The sequence below is a fragment of the Epinephelus fuscoguttatus genome, linkage group LG11 (assembly GCF_011397635.1).
Source record: "Epinephelus fuscoguttatus linkage group LG11, E.fuscoguttatus.final_Chr_v1".
Classification (NCBI taxonomy): domain Eukaryota; kingdom Metazoa; phylum Chordata; class Actinopteri; order Perciformes; family Serranidae; genus Epinephelus; species Epinephelus fuscoguttatus.
This window is the reverse complement of record NC_064762.1, coordinates 28,791,298-28,809,588: the sequence shown is the minus strand read 5'-3', so window position 1 is coordinate 28,809,588 and position 18,291 is coordinate 28,791,298.

Genomic DNA, 18,291 nt, shown 5'->3' with positions numbered 1-18,291 from the left:
ATTTTCCAATACCCGATCCATTTATTTTGATGATATCAGGGCCGATATTTGATCCAGATATCAGATCAGTGCATCCCTCTTCTGACCAAAATGTATGTTTTGTGTTTTTTGCCATTTCTATTCACAGTTAAACCTAAATGCACTAAAATGTTCAGGTTCTGCATCACAACAAGTCAGGAAACTTCAGGTTATTAAGTTTTCTGTTTTTAAAGATAGACTGTAATATTTAACTGAGTCGATGTTCAGAAATAATCATTTAAAGGATGCTTGATGTTTCGATCAGTGTCAGTCACTTTTCTGTCAGCTTGGTGGCTGCTGGGACTTTCTTTTAGTTTTTATAAACAGGCAGCTCCAGCTTTTTGAATGTGGTGGCAATTTCAATTGGCAGCCAAACTTCACCCCTGCTATTTGGTCCAGTATGTCCAAATCCAGAGTGAACATCACTGCAGTATTTTATATTTGGACGAAACTGGATCAAAGACAAGAAAACTACTGACACAGAGCTGGAATAAAATGTGTTGGACAGGTAAGTTTTACATGGCTAATAGCCATATGAGCTAGTTAGATAATGTTTTTTGCTGGAGGCCGTATGGTACAATAGGGTTTTTTTTGCATTGGTTAGCAAACACATAGAAAGCTTGTTACATTCTAGCACTAGAATTTAAAGAAAAGAAATCTTGTAGCTCCTACAACTACCCCCAAATGTTACTGAGACACCACTGACACCATGGCAAAAAAAGAAAATCTGCCCAGTTTGTTGTTACAATGTGAAAATTTTCTCATGATCCTCTAGTACAGAAGCCCTAAGATGTAAGGTGAATATTTCTATCGGCAAAAACTGAACTTTATAAACCCAGCCAACAGGCCAGGCCTAAAAAACAGTAACAGCACTGAGGTTTAAATTCCTTCCTGAAGTTTTGGGGTATGCCTCATTCTTATTTTTCTCTCTGCCATTTTTCTGCCAACTGTGTTCTTGGTACGAAGGGTACATTTATACTTTGCCACATGGATTACTGAAAATTATGTATCCATAGAAAAATAGCAAGGGAATGTTGGAGATAATGTAAGAGATAAACCACAAATTGAGCACAGCTTTAATTCAGGCAGGACACAATGTCAAGCTCAGCTCACATCCCAGCTACATCAGCTGATCTCAAACAGCCCAATCAACTGATGGAGCAGCTGATTGATGGAAGGGAGTCAGCTGATGGATCACATGATTCATTTCTATGCAACCAATTGGTAAATCTCATTCAGGGCACCCTATTTAAATTGCTCTGGCCTGCCTACTGTTGATGCTTCCTCTGCAAGCTGCTCTGCAACCCATCTCCACCCCAGCTCCTCCTTTTCATGCTGTGTCTAACTTATCAATGTCATTTCTGTTTGTCATTGATGCTGCTCTGTTCTGTTCCCGAGGGGTCTTTGCTGCTGCTCTCTCTGCCTCAGGCTTTTCATGTAAGCGCATGGAAGAGCAGGGAGGTTTGCTCTCCCTGCCTTAGGGCTTTCCATGTAAGCGCATGGAAGGGCAGAGAGGTCTGCCGTCTCTGCCTTAGGGCTTTGCATGTAAGTGCATGGAAGGGCAGCGAGGTTTGCCGTCTCTGCCTTAAGGCCTTGGAAGGCCTGTAAAAAGCTCAACCAGATATGATAAAAAAAGAGTTCAAATGTAAGATCAGTATGGTGTGTTTAAATTAGACAGTATATGGAATATGTAGAAGAAATGATTAATTTTACCACTGAGATGAAGTATATTCAGTACAGATGGACTCAATCTTGTTGCTGCATCTTGTAGTTAACCTCACTTATTTGGCACGTAAGTTTAAAATCATACAAATATTTGACCATGTTATTCTCCACCCAGTGACTCCACCCACTGTCTGATAATCAAATAAACAAACATTTCTGTTTGTCTGGTCGGCTGGTCTCTTTATTATTTATGTCTTAGGAGACTTTATGCGATTAATATTATGTTTATTAAAAATCAGATGTGGTTTTGTGTGTGTGCTCCACCCTGATATGATTCACACGATGGAAACTTATAACATCAGCTGCTTTTAATAAGAAACTTTCATTAGATTGCAATTACAAGTATAAATATATTGTGATTAGGTTAAATAATGGTCGTCTTATCTGATATTTGTGGAGGTTTATTGTCCATGGTTTTTGTTCCAGAGGAGTTTTATGCTGTGATGAGAAGTTAATTCAGAGAGGAACTTTGGATACTTTAACTTATTTGTCATAAAAGTAGTCAGATTTAAAGATATGGAGGCCTATCAGCATCGTCAATCCAGAGGGATCAGTATCGGTCTCAGTCTTTAACAACTCATATCAGTCAGACCGCAGTCTGGTTCACACACAGGTCTGAGATTCCTGGAGGGATTTGGGGCGAAAGAGCCGGAGGATTGAGTGAGAAAAGAGTGTTTGGAGGAGGAAGAAAGTCAGTGCGTGTGAGAGAGTTTTTCCCATGACTCTGTAGGAGTCAGACAGGTAGGGGTCTGGGATTAGAGAGTGTGACCCAGCTCAATCTGGAGTAATGAATTCTTCCTTCACAGCTCTCACCGGCCTGTACGCAGGCACTTTACCACAGACCATCAAAAGGAAGAGGAAAACCTCACAATCTTCTCCTTATTCTGCAGCTTTCACGCAAGGTTTGAAGTAATAATCTGCCACATTATTACAAATAGACATATGTTATGATAATCTTTATCTGCGGGCTGTAACACAATTGGTGTTTAACATACATCTGGTTTATTTGCCACGTTTAATGCTCTGTATCAAGATCACATCATGAGCAGTGAGAGCCACCTCAGCAGACTGAGAGAAGAGCTCCACCTGCAGAAAGACTCTTCAACAGAGAAATTCCTAGAAAAAAATACTCCACAGTAAACACTGAGGCTGACTGACAGGTGATTTCTTTGAAGTGCAGAAACTCCACAGCTCGATAGAGAAAGGAAAAGTTATTTGTAACCACAGACATATACATAAAAAATGTTTACTCTCAAAGCTATTGTATTGATGCTCATCACCCAAATCCGTTCTTTTCTTTACTATTATTTTGACTTAATTATCTATTCAAAAGCCTTTTAACTTTTCTGTTTGTTTTAAAAAGTGCTGTATAAATCAAGTTGTCCTTATTTGACTTTTCCCACATTCTCCACACTAAGTACGAGGTTTACCAGAAGATACAGGATGCCAAAATTGAAACTGTATGGTTTTATAAATTAATTTGTGCCAAGCTCAAATAATACTTTGGATAATGTCTCTTGATGCTTAAGGTGCTGTGTTGTGTTTTGCTGATGGTGCTCTGTTGTATCCTGGTGTTATGTAAAATATATTAATGGCTGATGTGCAATACTGTTACGTGTAGTATGTGTTTTTTTGTTGTATGCTTTTCATTTCTTCTGGGCTAGTATTGTAAGGCAGCAATGCTTGTGCAGCTCCCGAATCCCTACAGGGACAATAAAGTATATCGTATCGTATCGTATCGTATCGTATTGTCTCACATGGCACTGCATCGTATTTACATACTATCTTGAAGGAAACTTGGTATTCCTAACAAAACGAAGAGTCTCCAGCCATGCCAGCAGCACTGTGAGGTCTTACTAAAGCCCCTTTTACACTGCCAGATTTTCCATGAATGTTGGGCCGTTTTGCCAGCAAGCTGCGAGCGTTTAGACACACAGAGCCGGACTGGCGAGTTGATCCGAGGTGCCCAATTTTCCGCCTCGTAGGGTAGACATATTGGCGGAACCCTTTTAGTTTAAACAAACCGAGGCGGCCTCCCACAACGGGAGGGGCTGTTGAAGACTTGTGGGAGGAGCTGTTGATGACGCCGCACGTGTGACCCACTGGCGGTGGATAAACAGGAAACAGCTGATAGCAGGAATTAGTGAGCAGCTAGTATCAAGAAGGAAACGCAAACCTGACAGACACTGTAAAGATGAGCAACTTGGGAGACAAGATATTGCGCGCCCTCCTTGTCCTCGCAAACAAAGAGGCCATTAACCGTGAAATGACGGGGACGATGAAGAACGGGCTGACTTACGAGAGAATTGCTGAAGGACTGCCCAGCCGCAGCTTCATTCAGCTTCAGTTTACATCATCACTGAGCTACACATTTTGTTACTTATTCACGCCCCCCATTGCCCTGAAAAAGGCGCATTCTGTATAAACAAAAGTAGGTAGGCGGCATTTTGCCACACTCCCTGATTTTGTTTTTATACTGCCAGTGCTAAAGAAAGACTGATTGGGCTTTCCTGCAAATGTGCACAACTCCTATCTAAAAAGGACTTAAGAAACAGACGTGCTTTAAGCTACATGCTATCGTTAGCGTGTTAACATGCTCACAATGACAAAGTTATTACTTGGTAATTTATCCTGAGGGGAACATGAAGGTCTATACGAAATTTCATAACAATCAGTCCAATAGTGGTCAATATAAATTACTCAAAACTACAAATATTAGCCTCATGGTGGCGCTGGAGGAAAAGTCAGAGGATCACTAAAGTCGTTGATTCAACCTCTGGGGAAAATGAATGTCTGTCACTCTGTTTTGAGAATTGGGACAAAATCTTATTTTGGGCTTTTTTAATTTTGTTCTTGAATTAGGCTGGGAAAAATATATTATACAAGACCAAATTCCCGACTATTACACCTTGTAATGGACCAACGTCCCAGTGATTTAATTTTTTGAGGAATATCATACAGGATGTCAGAGGTAAGAGTTGATGGAGTTGATGTCTTACGGAATTGACAAAAGTTATATATTTATCAGTTTCATTGCAGTGGTTTTGAGTGGTCATTTTTGGAGTTGCTAAAACTTTTCTTAATGTTAATTTAAAATACTAATTTTTAAATCACAATTCTTATATAATTTTGATTCAGGAGGGCTACAGATTTGACCTGTTATGGTTGAGACACACCTGAAGCTGTATTAATTAGAGAATTCATCAAAAATGAGAAAGCTTACCAGTACTTGAGCAGCATCTCCATCTTTCTGGAAACCAGGAAGTGAGACAGAAGTCCTTAGGATGTAGATCACTCCTTTTCTGCCTCAGTAAGTAGTGTTTAGACGGAGTTGACAAAAATGTGGGTCACATCTGTAAAGGGCCAACATTTTCACAAAAATATATTTCAGTATAAAGCTGATTAAAGCATTTTGATGTCATCAGTACATATTGTTAGTTTTAGATTTTGTAAGCTTTTAACACATTTAATTGTTTGAAGCTGTGAGTTCTTGTCTGGGACAAGGCTATTTTCTGGCAGAAGGCAAGTTAAGAGGATAAAAAAAAAATTATAGCTGTTGCGCAGCAATGGGTCGGGTCCGGGCATTTTTAGGCAATTCTGAGCAACCTCTGGAACCTAAGATGGTCATCTACCGCTCTGAGCTAATTGGCAAGTAGCAACTCAACAGTGGCTTCACAAATTGAGTAAGCCATTCACTGTTGTGTAGGAAAGCAGCCATCCGTGCATGGAAAGGCAGATTTGAAACCACTGTAAAAAATTCAGTTATTAAGACAAAAATCTGAAAATACACATATTGCATCTAGACAGCATGGAGATGTTGGTAATTTGTTTGTAACAATGGTTGATTTGCTCCATAAGTGAAAAGCTGATGTTTAAAATTGCCATTTTTACATTGACTCCAATTGTTCACATTAGAGCAAAATTCAAAATGCTGTCAAAAATTCAGTTTTTGAGATAAAATTCTGAAATTTGCCACACATCATCTGCCATGACTCTAGAATTTTGTCATTTTTTTCATGAACATTGAAGATTTATTTAGCAAGAATTTACATGTGTATGTTCACAGTACCATTTACAGTCAAACATTTTGATGCACTGTAGGCTCAATTTTTGATAAATCAAAAATCTGAGAAACATAGTTTGTGTAGGACAGTCTGAGGATGCTCTGGAGCAAGTTTGGTGTCAATTGAGCAAAAATTGTGGGAGGACATAGGTTCAAGAAGTTTTACAGTTTTTGAAAAAAACAGAGTGATGAATTTCATAATTTTAATAGATTTAAATGTACAGAAGTTTCTTCAGTATTGGGGCTACAGTTTGATGAAAGTTGTGAAGTTGTAGCACCTATGGTTGATTTGTTATGAATTTTCAATTTTTTTTTTAACTTTAGACGCTTGCTGTCGCGCCACCATCAGGACTATTGGCTTGAGTTTACAGCTGAGGATAGCTGGCATGAGACTGGACCTTTGTGCAAAGTTTGGTGAGTTTTCACCCATGGGAAGTATGATTTCCTCGAAAGAAGAAAGAAGAAGAAGAAGAAAGAAAGAAAGAAGAAAGAAGAACAATATCTAGGATTACAACAGTGTTCTGGCAGCTTAGCTGCCCGGACCCTAATGAAATCATATTAAAATATTTCATAAATAATATGTATTCTAAAAAAATTAAATCCATTAAAATAATGTTTTACTCCATAAACAGAGTTAGTGTGCTAATAAGTTATTAATCTTAAGGGGTTTCTTTTTGATAGGACATGATTTGTCTCTGTTCTCAAGGCTGGGTGCTGTAAGAGATTCTTGGCAATCCATCCAACGGCTGAGATATGTAAGAGTGAACCCAAGTGATGAGCTGACCAACATCTCTATCCATACAGATGCCAGTGTGGCTAAAAAACTGTTTCCTGCTTGAGGTGTTAGTCAGAGATGAATGAAGTATTCAGGTCCTTTACCAAAGAAGCTCTACAACAAAAGCTGACACATTACAAACTGCGTCAGTGGTATGAAATGGACACTTCCTGTCTGTTGTGTTTGTGCTAAAACAGCCCTGACGTATTCAGCTGGTCTGTGTCACGTGAGTGTGAACACCTGCGTGACATCAGAACCTAGTGCACAGGCAGGCACAGTTGCACACTTCTGCATCAGGAGACAGGCAGAAAGGAAACTTAGAGTGGTGTGTAATGTGATTTTCCTCTCAGTGTAATGATCTTTGATTTGATATGATCAGTATCTGTAATGTCAGAATTGTAAGAAAAAGCACTGGCACTGTAATCTAAAAAGCTTGGTGTTGCCCATCCCTGTTCATCACGACCTCAGTAAATCAGGGTCAGGGCCACATTTGCGGCAGCCTTGCCAAAAATATACTTAAAAACATTTATCAAAAGAACAGAAAACAAAGGTAGCAGGCAGTTTAAATCACTGTTAAGCTGCGGAAATCCTGCTCACGCCCATTTTATTGTGTTTCAGAGGTGAATATATTCTGTTGCCACACTACCACAAAAAGACTACCCAAGATTTTAACTTGAACATCACGTGTAACTTCCCAAAGATTTACCAAAAAGCTTATTTTATCTAACGCTTTTCTACTCCGTGTATTTAAGCCAAATCAAACCCACCCACAATAACGCTGCCTCTCAGCCCCATATGGTCAAAATATGACTGTGATTAACTCCACCTTTGGATGGCAGTGAGCTTTACACGGTCAATTAGGGCGGAGTTTTTGAATTTGATCAAAGTCACAGTTTAATTCACATCTGATGTTCTGTGTACAAAATAATGAAGCACATTCACTTCTTGAACACTAACAGCTGAAACATTACAACAACATGTTGTACACTGACACACCTTCCTTTGGTTTGTGTGGAAGAGAGTCCTCTAGTGGCTGACTCTGACTCTCTCTCACTCACACACACACGAACACACACGCTTGCATAGAGGTGTATTATTAAAGTGCCCTAAGCCTGTCGGCTCACAGAGCTTTCAGCTCATATCTGAAGCAGAGCAGACATACCTGTCTGTCTGCCACTCTAATACCTGTAATTCTCTACCTCAGGGTCTGGTAGTGTGTGTGTGTGTGTGTGTGTGTGTGTGTGTGTGTCTGTGCGTGTGTGTGTAGAGGGAGGGAGAGAGGTTAGCTCTTACTCCCCATAGGTCCATGTATTTATCCAATAAACCAGAGACTGTGGTTAAATTCTAACCAACCAATCAGACGTCTGCTTCGCTGTATGACGGCGTTCACCTGCAGTCAGCTGTCTGCTGTTGTGTCACTATGACTTTGATGGAAAGGAATGTTATATACTCACACAGAACATCATGTGTTGGAACTGTGCTCTCTGTGTACACTGTGTCAATGTATAAATGTTTTTAAAGGGACGGCTGTATCAGTGCAGAGCTGGATGTGTAAGAGTTGATACATTGACAGTATATCAGTATATTTATTAAATCTGGGTTTAATTACCTTGAATGACAGACTTTGGCTGACGTGAGACAGCCATGTTTGTTTACTGTTCCCAGCACAAAGTCAGATATGCTGGAAAATCTGCATCTTATTGTTGTAATTATTACAGCTAGAGCTGATGTAAACACTGTTTACAAGCTGGAAAGCTGTAATCATGTTAACTGCTGTATGACATAAATGCAGCATAACAGAGTTATTTTGGACCGCCAGTTAGCTTAGCTTAGCACAAAGACTGGACCCAGGAGGGAAAAATGAGTCTGGCTTTGTCTAAAGCAGTGTCTAAAGTTGCACCTGAACACACCGCAAAGACTACGACCAACGGCCAATTCGCATGTGTACTCTGCGCCTGCTAAGAGGAAATGACTCTCCATACCAGCATTAAAAAAGGGAAACCAGAAGACAGACAGGATGGATTTTCAGAGGCTAAAAATATTAATCTTGCCTAATATAACACGTTTGTTGTAATCTCACACCCTCTAACTTTAGTTGACTGTTTCCTTCCTCACTTCTGTTTCTTCTTCTTTTTTTGTCATTTAATTTTTTTATTCATTTTTTTTTTTTAACAGATGACTTATAAAATAACAGTCAAAACAACAGAAAGACAGTCTATTATAGCAACAAATTTACAGATACACCCATATGCACTTTAATGTCACGTACCCATTATAAATAGAAAGACTTTGAGTTAGTAAATATTCAAAGGAGGCAGTTTCTGTCATCAGTCATGCAGTAAATTCTTAAGTTTTTGCATTTTTCCAGTACCTTATAACAACTCTTGCTGCAGTAATTAAACCATTTACTAATAAACCAAACTGAGCCCTAGTGACACCTGGTGGCAAAAAAGTTCTGTCGCCGAGAAGACATAACTGAGGGGAATGTGGCAATGGCTGCTCTACCCACTCACCAAGTTCCATCAGGGCATTCCCACATAGCGTGCAAGAATGTGCCGATTGCATCCTTACACTTCGAACAATTTCTAACAGTAGCAGTAACAGTATCTATGTATAATTTCCTAATGACTAAATGTACTTCTAATATCTCCTGTGGCCCAGCCAGTACTGGATATTATATCCTCCCATGTCCCCTCTCCAGTATTGAGTCCTGAGTTCCGTTCATACACTGGTGGCCGAGGCTACCATACAAGGTGTCACCTGCTACTCAGTTTTTAACACACTCACACACCGATGGAACAGCCATCAGGGGCAATTTGGGGTTCATTATCTTGCCCAAGGATACGTCGACATGCAGACTGGAGGAGCCGCGGATCAAAGTGTTGATCTTCCGAATAGACCTGCTCTACCACTGAGCCACAGCCACCTGACTTGCCAATTTCACGTGGAATAGGAAGATACCCAAACTGGATGTTCTTTGCTGGTTTCATTGAGATGTTCGTGTTCTTCTGGCAGACCTTCAGTTCTCCTGGTGTCTGGCACCCTCCGCTTTGGCCTGATTGATGTAACAGAGGTGCAGATCTCCATCATAACCATGTATCTGATGGCCAAAGAGCTTCTGTATCATATTGGGTTCCTCTAAACCCCTATTACATTTGAGCAGGCTCCCTATACGGCTCCTCAGCTGCAGATATTTCCAGAATTCTCCCTTCCAAGTCAAATAGGTCGTGAAGAGGTAAAAATCGATGTCTGAAGCTGGGCCAGAAGACTCCGGACCTCGCCTGTAACACCTTTGTTTGAACTCGTCTTTTCCCAAAAATGGATCTTGGAATAAAAAACAGTACTCAGAAAGTCACTAAGACACTTAAAATGAGGTGCAACCAAGTTTAATGCGTTCACAAGCAACAACACATTCAACTCATGAGTCAGGCTCCGGAGCCACACTGAAGACTCACTCTCTGCGCTCTGCCTTTTATGCTGGTGGGGATTCCAGTGAGCCTCCACCTCTTTTTTCTTTGTCCTTCCCTCTTTGACCAGAACCTAATGGTGTATTACCCAGGCACATTCCAACATCATTTCTTATCCCTCTGTACATACTGGTGTCCAGGTTGGCCCGGATATGACCCCTTACATAATGGTGTATTGCATAACAGTGAAACAGGTGCATCTAACTTCTCCTTCCAATATGTTGGGGCTTAATCCTACTCTATCTTTTAAAAACATTTAATCACACTGATCTACATTCAATATAATATATATGACTAGATGTGTGAATGAGTACATTAATTCAAGCTTATGTTCCATACCTACGTAAAATATGTGGATGAGTACCTGATGATTAATACTTAATCATATTTTGTAGTTCAGGCTCATTTTATACAACAGTCGACTAGCTCCTGATACGTCATAAATGTGTAATAAATTTCTGTACGAATCATTAATCACACATATACCTCTCCCTGGCCAACTGTTCCAACTAACTGAATGTTTCCTTATCCGTACTTAAGGGTTATTCCATGTAGGAGTTTAAACTTGTCAATATTGAGATTTTCCCATGCTTTCATGCACCTTGGACCATACCCCTCACTTCCATTTCTTCACTTCCGAGTGAGTTTTCTCATTGACGGGCTCCGCTGTTTCTGACGCCAATTCAACATGCTGAACTGTCTGAAAAACAGCCAACATGGGCCAACAATGGCTGACAAGGGCCAACTAGTGCCAACAGTAGGGGACACGCTGCTAAAAACTAGGGCGACAATCACTCACTAATGGCCAGACACTGACCAATGGCCGACCTTCGTCTTAGTGCCTTAGGGCCTTTATTTTACAGATACATAAAAGTGGCATCAAACTTCTCATTGACAAGAAAGTGAATAAGTTTATTCCCCAAAATGTCACCTACAGTACAGGCCAAAAGTTTGGACACACCTTCTCATTCAATGCGTTTTCTTTATTTTCATGACTATTTACATTGTAGATTCTCACTGAAGGCATCAAAACTATGAATGAACACATGTGGAGTTATGTACTTAACCAAAAAATTTGAAATAACTGAAAACATGTTTTATATTCTAGTTTCTTCAAAATAGCCACCCTTTGCTCTGATTACTGCTTTGCACACTCTTGGCATTCTCTCCATGAGCTTCAAGAGGTAGTCACCTGAAATGGTTTTCCAACAGTCTTGAAGGAGTTCCCAGAGGTGTTTAGCACTTGTTGGCCCCTTTGCCTTCACTCTGCGGTCCAGCTCACCCCAAACCATCTCGATTGGGTTCAGGTCCGGTGACTGTGGAGGCCAGGTCATCTGCCGCAGCACTCCATCACTCTCCTTCTTGGTCAAATAGCCCTTACGCAGCCTGGAGGTGTGTTTGGGGTCATTGTCCTGTTGAAAAATAAATGATCGTCCAACTAAACGCAAACCGGATGGGATGGCATGTCGCTGCAGGATGCTGTGATAGCCATGCTGGTTCAGTGTGCCTTCAATTTTGAATAAATCCCCAACAGTGTCACCAGCAAAACACCCCCACACCATCACACCTCCTCCTCCATGCTTCACAGTGGGAACCAGGCATGTGGAATCCATCCGTTCACCTTTTCTGCGTCTCACAAAGACACAGCGGTTGGAACCAAAGATTTCAAATTTGGACTCATCAGACCAAAGCACAGATTTCCACTGGTCTAATGTCCATTCCTTGTGTTTCTTGGCCCAAACAAATCTCTTCTGCTTGTTGCCTCTCCTTAGCAGTGGTTTCCGAGCAGCTATTTGACCATGAAGGCCTGATTGGCGCAGTCTCCTCTTAACAGTTGTTCTAGAGATGGGTCTGCTGCTAGAACTCTGTGTGGCATTCATCTGGTCTCTGATCTGAGCTGCTGTTAACTTGCCATTTCTGAGGCTGGTGACTCGGATGAACTTATCCTCAGAAGCAGAGGTGACTCTTGGTCTTCCTTTCCTGGGTCGGTCCTCATGTGTGCCAGTTTCGTTGTAGCGCTTGATGGTCTTTTGCGACTCCACTTGGGGACACATTTAAAGTTTTTGCAATTTTCCGGACTGACTGACCTTCATTTCTTAAAGTAATGATGGCCACTCGTTTTTCTTTAGTTAGCTGATTGGTTCTTGCCATAATATGAATTTTAACAGTTGTCCAATAGGGCTGTCGGCTGTGTATTAACCTGACTTCTGCACAACACAACTGATGGTCCCAACCCCATTGATAAAGCAAGAAATTCCACTAATTAACCCTGATAAGGCACACCTGTGAAGTGGAAACCATTTCAGGTGACTACCTCTTGAAGCTCATGGAGAGAATGCCAAGAGTGTGCAAAGCAGTAATCAGAGCAAAGGGTGGCTATTTTGAAGAAACTAGAATATAAAACATGTTTTCAGTTATTTCATCTTTTTTTGTTAAGTACATAACTCCACATGTGTTCATTCATAGTTTTGATGCCTTCAGTGAGAATCTACAATGTAAATAGTCATGAAAATAAAGAAAACGCATTGAATGAGAAGGTGTGTCCAAACTTTTGGCCTGTACTGTATATCAACAATTTACTTAACTTTATACATGAGTGATGGTTCAAGCTACTTTAAGGAGCATTTTAACCCTTTGAAACCTGATTCCCAAATATGGGAAGAAGACAATGAGCAGCGAAAGAAGAAATTACCCCAAAAATTCGCAAGAAATAAATAGTTATAAAAAATAATTTTTTAAACTGTAAATTTTTTGGAATTTGTGGAACATTTCTTACCAAGTTGCTAACTGTCCTTTTCCCCCATGTTTTTGAAAGAAATTGCACCAATTAGCTCAACGTTCAAAGGTTTGAATACTTGTGAAAAGCGCCTGAAAGCAGCACAAGAAAAGTGATGTCGCTCCAGGTTTCAAAGGGTCAAGGAGAAAATATATAAATAAGAGTTTAGGGAGTTACAAAACCCCCTCCGTCAGATCAGCTCAGTGTGATTTGTGTCGACAGAGAACATGTTGTGTTTTCTGAGGCTGTCTCTCAGTCCAGACACTTACACCTGAGATGTATCTGTGTCGCCTTTGACAAACACTGTCCACCAGCCTCTGTTTGTTTTTTACTCTTGTCAGGTGGGCTTGTTTATTTGGACAGTGACAAAGTGGAAGGACTTGATGTGTGTCCGGTTAAATAATGAGGGAGAGTTTCACCTGCACGGTCACACAATGTGTAAAATACAGAGTGAAAAGACAGAACACCGTGGGAGATGGAGTAAGACATGAGGGAGTGAGCAGCCGGGAGCTGCAGAGCGTTGTGACGGAAGGCAGATGGTAAGAAACAGAAAGAACAGGAATCTTTCTTCAGCAAATTTATAAAGGGAAGTGGGAAAAGACAGGTTAGGGGTGTGTGTGTGTGTGTGTGTGTGTGTGTGTGTGTGTGTGTGTGTGTGTACAGTAGATTTTACTCTTTATATAAGCCCTGGAAAATACTCTTCACCTTATGGCAGAATATCTCTTATCAAAGAATATTAATGGGGATTCCTGCAGGATGAGGTTGGGAGAGCTGCAGAGTTTCAACACTTGATATGTTCTTTAACTGAGAGTTACATCAACTGCTCCATTATCGGAAATTTCTGGCTTCGTGTGCTTTAAGTCGTCATCTCACTCCTGCTACTCGCATTATTTTAAACCTGGCAGTGGCAGCAGAACTCTTCACATCCTTTTTTTTTGAGTAGAAGAAGCAATAAAACAATGTAAAAATACTGCATTACAAGGAAAAGTTCTGCAAAGTTTTCCATTAAAATTTAAGTAAATGTATAGAAGTATAGAAAAATATACAGTATTTTACAGTAAATTATCAAAAGTATAAGTACTTCCAAAGTATTATTGGGTTATTGTTACTCATCCGTAAATGTGAGAGCAGAAATGATGTGTTGTATGTCATGGCAGGTCGAGGTGGAGCTAATCTGATCTACTTAATATACTCTACAGTAGTTTAATCTTTAACAGTGCAACATATTTTATAAACTCATGGTGTATATTTGTTGTAAAATATTAATCTGCCAACAAGCTACTTGTGAAATAAATATGATGCAGTAAAAGTACAATATGTCCCTCTGAAAAGAAGTGGAGGAGAAGCTTCAAGTTTCAAGTACAAGCACCTCAAAACATACAGTATTGTCATACTACTGCACAGCATTTTTGAAATTACATGACATCACTGATGTTTTTGTTATCATGAGACTTGTGGGACATGCCTCAGAACATTTGCCCCTCACTGCCCTAACAACCTCTTCAAACAGGACTCAGATACATAAGGTAACTATATTTTGCATTAACTTTATTTTTGGTCACAAATGTACTGACAGACGATCCTGTAAGTCAATAAAATGAAAAAAATGTTTAAATAATAGTGACTTAGTATCTAAAAAAATAAAGAGTAGGTGTCTTAAAATAATGAGAAGCTTTCAAAAACAATGACTTAGTATTGTTCTTCATTAGTTTGAGATGCTAAATCATTATTTGAGATAAGTAAGATGATATTTGGAGATACTATCATTATTTTGAGATAAGTGAGTCATTATTTTGACATACTAAGTCATTTTCTTAAATAATTAAGGTCAATACTTTTGAGAAAAGTAAGATAATACTTTGAGAAAACAAGGTATTATTTTGAGATAATTAAAATATTATTGTGAGATAATTTATTATTTTGAGAGACTAGGTCATTATTTTGAAATAAGTAAGTTATTGTTTTGAAAAAAAAAATGATATAAGTAAGTTATTATAAGTAAGTAAGTTATTATTATGAGATATAGTATTTTTTGAGATAAGGAAGTTATTATATTGAAATAATTCATCATTTTGATACAAACAAGTTAATATTTTGGGATACTAACTCAGTATTTTGAGACATTAAGTAATTATTTTGAGATTAATAACTTGATATTTTGAGACACTATGTCATTATTTTGAAATAATTAATTTGTTTGAAATGATTCATTATTTTGAGATACAAAGTGATTATGAGATAAGGGCGTTATTATTTTTGAAACAAGTCATTATTTTAAGATATAAGGCCATTATTTTAACATAAGTAAGTTAATTTTTTGAGCTCAATATTTTGAGATAGATAAGTTATTATTTTGGGATGAGTAAGTTATTTTTCTGAGATACTTATTCAGTATTTTGAGACACTAAGTTATTATTTTTGAAATAATGTGTTATTTTGAGTCATTATTTTGAGATAAGGAAGTTATTATTTTGAGTTTTAGTCATTACCATGACTTACAGGTTCTTGTTTTTAATCACAGTGGCAGAAACAGGCTTCCATATGAATTAAACGAGGAAGGTGCACAGTGACTGTTACATAGTCAGCTAAGCTTTGTATAAATATTTGAGTTCTGGAAGATCATGATGGTGGACATGTGTTTCAGATGTAGCGTTCCACTGAAAAAACTTTACTTTATTGTTAAAACGTGTTGTAGGGCATCTTCAGTATGTCTACAGCTGTTTTAAGGAGGTGTTATTTATGGACTCTTACTCCCTCTGTTGGCCAGATAAATACTGCAATAAAAAGTAGGCTGAGCAAAAGACTGTACATTTGAAGTAGGACCCTCCAGATCATTTATAATCAGGAGACAGATTCAACATGTCCAGATATGCAATAATCTTTATTAACTCTGTGAATAGACTCAACCAAGGACAAAGTCATTATAATGTCCTGTATTTACTGTATGTACTGCACAGCTTTCCCACAGCAGAGAAGTTTGCAAACACTAATCTGATCAGAAATGCTCAGTTATACTAATTATCTAATTAAGATTGTGAGACAGTCTTGTTAAACTCCTCAGATCCAGGTTATGGGTGGGTAAAGCAACACTCCCTCCTTTGTTGGATGCAAACTGATAAACTTAAAGCAGCACAGACTTTTTTTTTTTTTTTTTTTAGATATTTTTTGGGGCATTTTTAGCCTTTAATGGATAGGATAGACAAGTGTGAAAGGGGGAAAGAGAGAGGGAGTGACATGCAGCAGGGGGCCACAGGCTGGAGTAGAACCCGGGCTGCTGCAGCAACAGCCTTGTACATGGGGCGCCTGCTCTAGCGCAGACTTTTTGCTTATTTTATATAACGTATTTCTCCTTAGAGGTAACTTATTGCTTATTTTATGAAACTTATTTTTCATTATAGGTAGTTATTGTTAATTGTAGGTAACATATTGCTCATTTAAGGTAACTTCATGTTTATTGGCTCAGAACTTCATATGACTTGACTTGTGACTTACTCGATAGCGGGGACTCAATTTAACTTGCTTGATTCTCACCACAGTAACTTGGGATTTGCCTGAGATGTGCACTTGTGTCCTCCTCACACCTCTGATTTTTTAAGAGTTTGTTAAGCTTAAGAAGTAGCAGAATTTTCTAAACACATGAAGGAACACTTCATCCTTCAGTTTATCACAAATATTTTTTAAAAAAATCAACACATCTGGAGATACATGGTTTTCACTGGACAGGAGGGGGATGAAAAAGTGGAATCTGAAAGGTAACTAAAGCTGTTAGATGAATGTAGTAATGTAATGATGAGTAAAGAGTACAATAATTGCCTCAGAGATGTGAAGTAGAATATAAAGCTGCATAACATGGAAATACTACCTCAAACTTGTATCAAAGTGCAGTACTTGAGTAAATGTACTCACATTTCACCATTATCAATCCGACTGCATCATGTCGCTCTTATCAGAGGATGAGCAGCTAACAGCTGGTAAATCTTAAAGAAAGGGATGACATCAGCTGCATATATCAGAAAATTGATAAACAAATGGACTGGCCACACTAAACTGTCCAAACAACAGGGTGGAGAAGTCCATAAGAAGCTTAAAAAAATAAACATCTGATAAAACCACGGGCCAACACCTGTATCACACTGACCATCCCTTTCTAAAGGGCAGGTTACATTATATTCACAGTCCTAACTATTCAGAGAGATTACTTTACCTAACCTATATAAACTGTCATCATCATTACCAATGTAAACAGCTCCAAAGTCGAGATGTTGTCACAGTGAAATACCTCATTGTCATGGCTACTATCATTTTATGATAATTGCGGATTATGACTCTCAATGATAGCCAAGCACTCAGGGTTTCTTCATAAATTATTGAGCTGCTATCTTGGATTACTCAGAGTGTGACACAACGTAACTGCCAATGTAGTAGTTCACTGGTATCTAAAAGTTCAAAGTGCTTGATTATTTTTTTTAACTCTCACATCATTTGACAAACTTAAAGGTCCAGTGTGTGGGATTTAGGGGAATATATTGGCAGAAATGGAATATAATACAATATGTGTTCTTCAGTGTGTAATCACTTAAAGATAAGAATCCTTGGGCCAGTTGCACAAAGCACCTCAAGTTTGCTCCTTAAGTATAACACTTACATGAAATACCTCACTAGTAACTGACTGGAAAAATCCCGTTTCATAAAACCGCAGAGCACTCATTTATTGTAGAGGGACTGGAAGAGTGCAGCTTTGGAAAGTTAAGTGATCCAACCACAGACGGTCACAATCATAAATTGACTTCTGGTAAAATTTTAAGTGCAAAATCAGTTGCTTTTCATTAAGTGTGTCTATCGGGTTCTCCCAGTTGTGAAACGCTCTTCTTGGGATAAAACTCTCCACAGTATGAACAGAGGTTACATGAGCCTCAAAACCAGCCACAGCTCAGCCCTGAGCAGAGTGACCATCCTCTATTGACCAGTCAACGGACTGCAGTGTTCACAGCTCCACCTTTTAGTACCAGATCTGTGTGCTAGGTACCCCAACAGAGGGGGGGACCAAAATGGGGACAGTACAGAACGGTTCTACTGGTACCATCCCCAACTTTTCACAGTGGAAACTGAAAAATATCAAACATGTAGAAAAAAAAAAAAAAAGACGTCCAGAAAACCTTGTGACCGTTAAGTCCAAGATTGCCCTGATTGGTCATTATCAAATGTAAGATTTTCCCGTACTAAATGACCTGCCATATAACTGACATTCAGCACAGTCATACAGAGTCCTTGGCTGTAGAGAACAGCAGGAGGTACAAGGAGCATCGTGTGCACAGTCCAACTTCCACTTCAAACTGGTCTGACCTGAAGCCAAATGTGTCAGCTCAATATCAGGAGACTGAGTTGAGTTGACTAATCTGCATGAAACTCTGTGAACATAATCTAGGGACCAATGTCTAAAGTTCCCTCTTGGCAAAAGTTGGGAAAC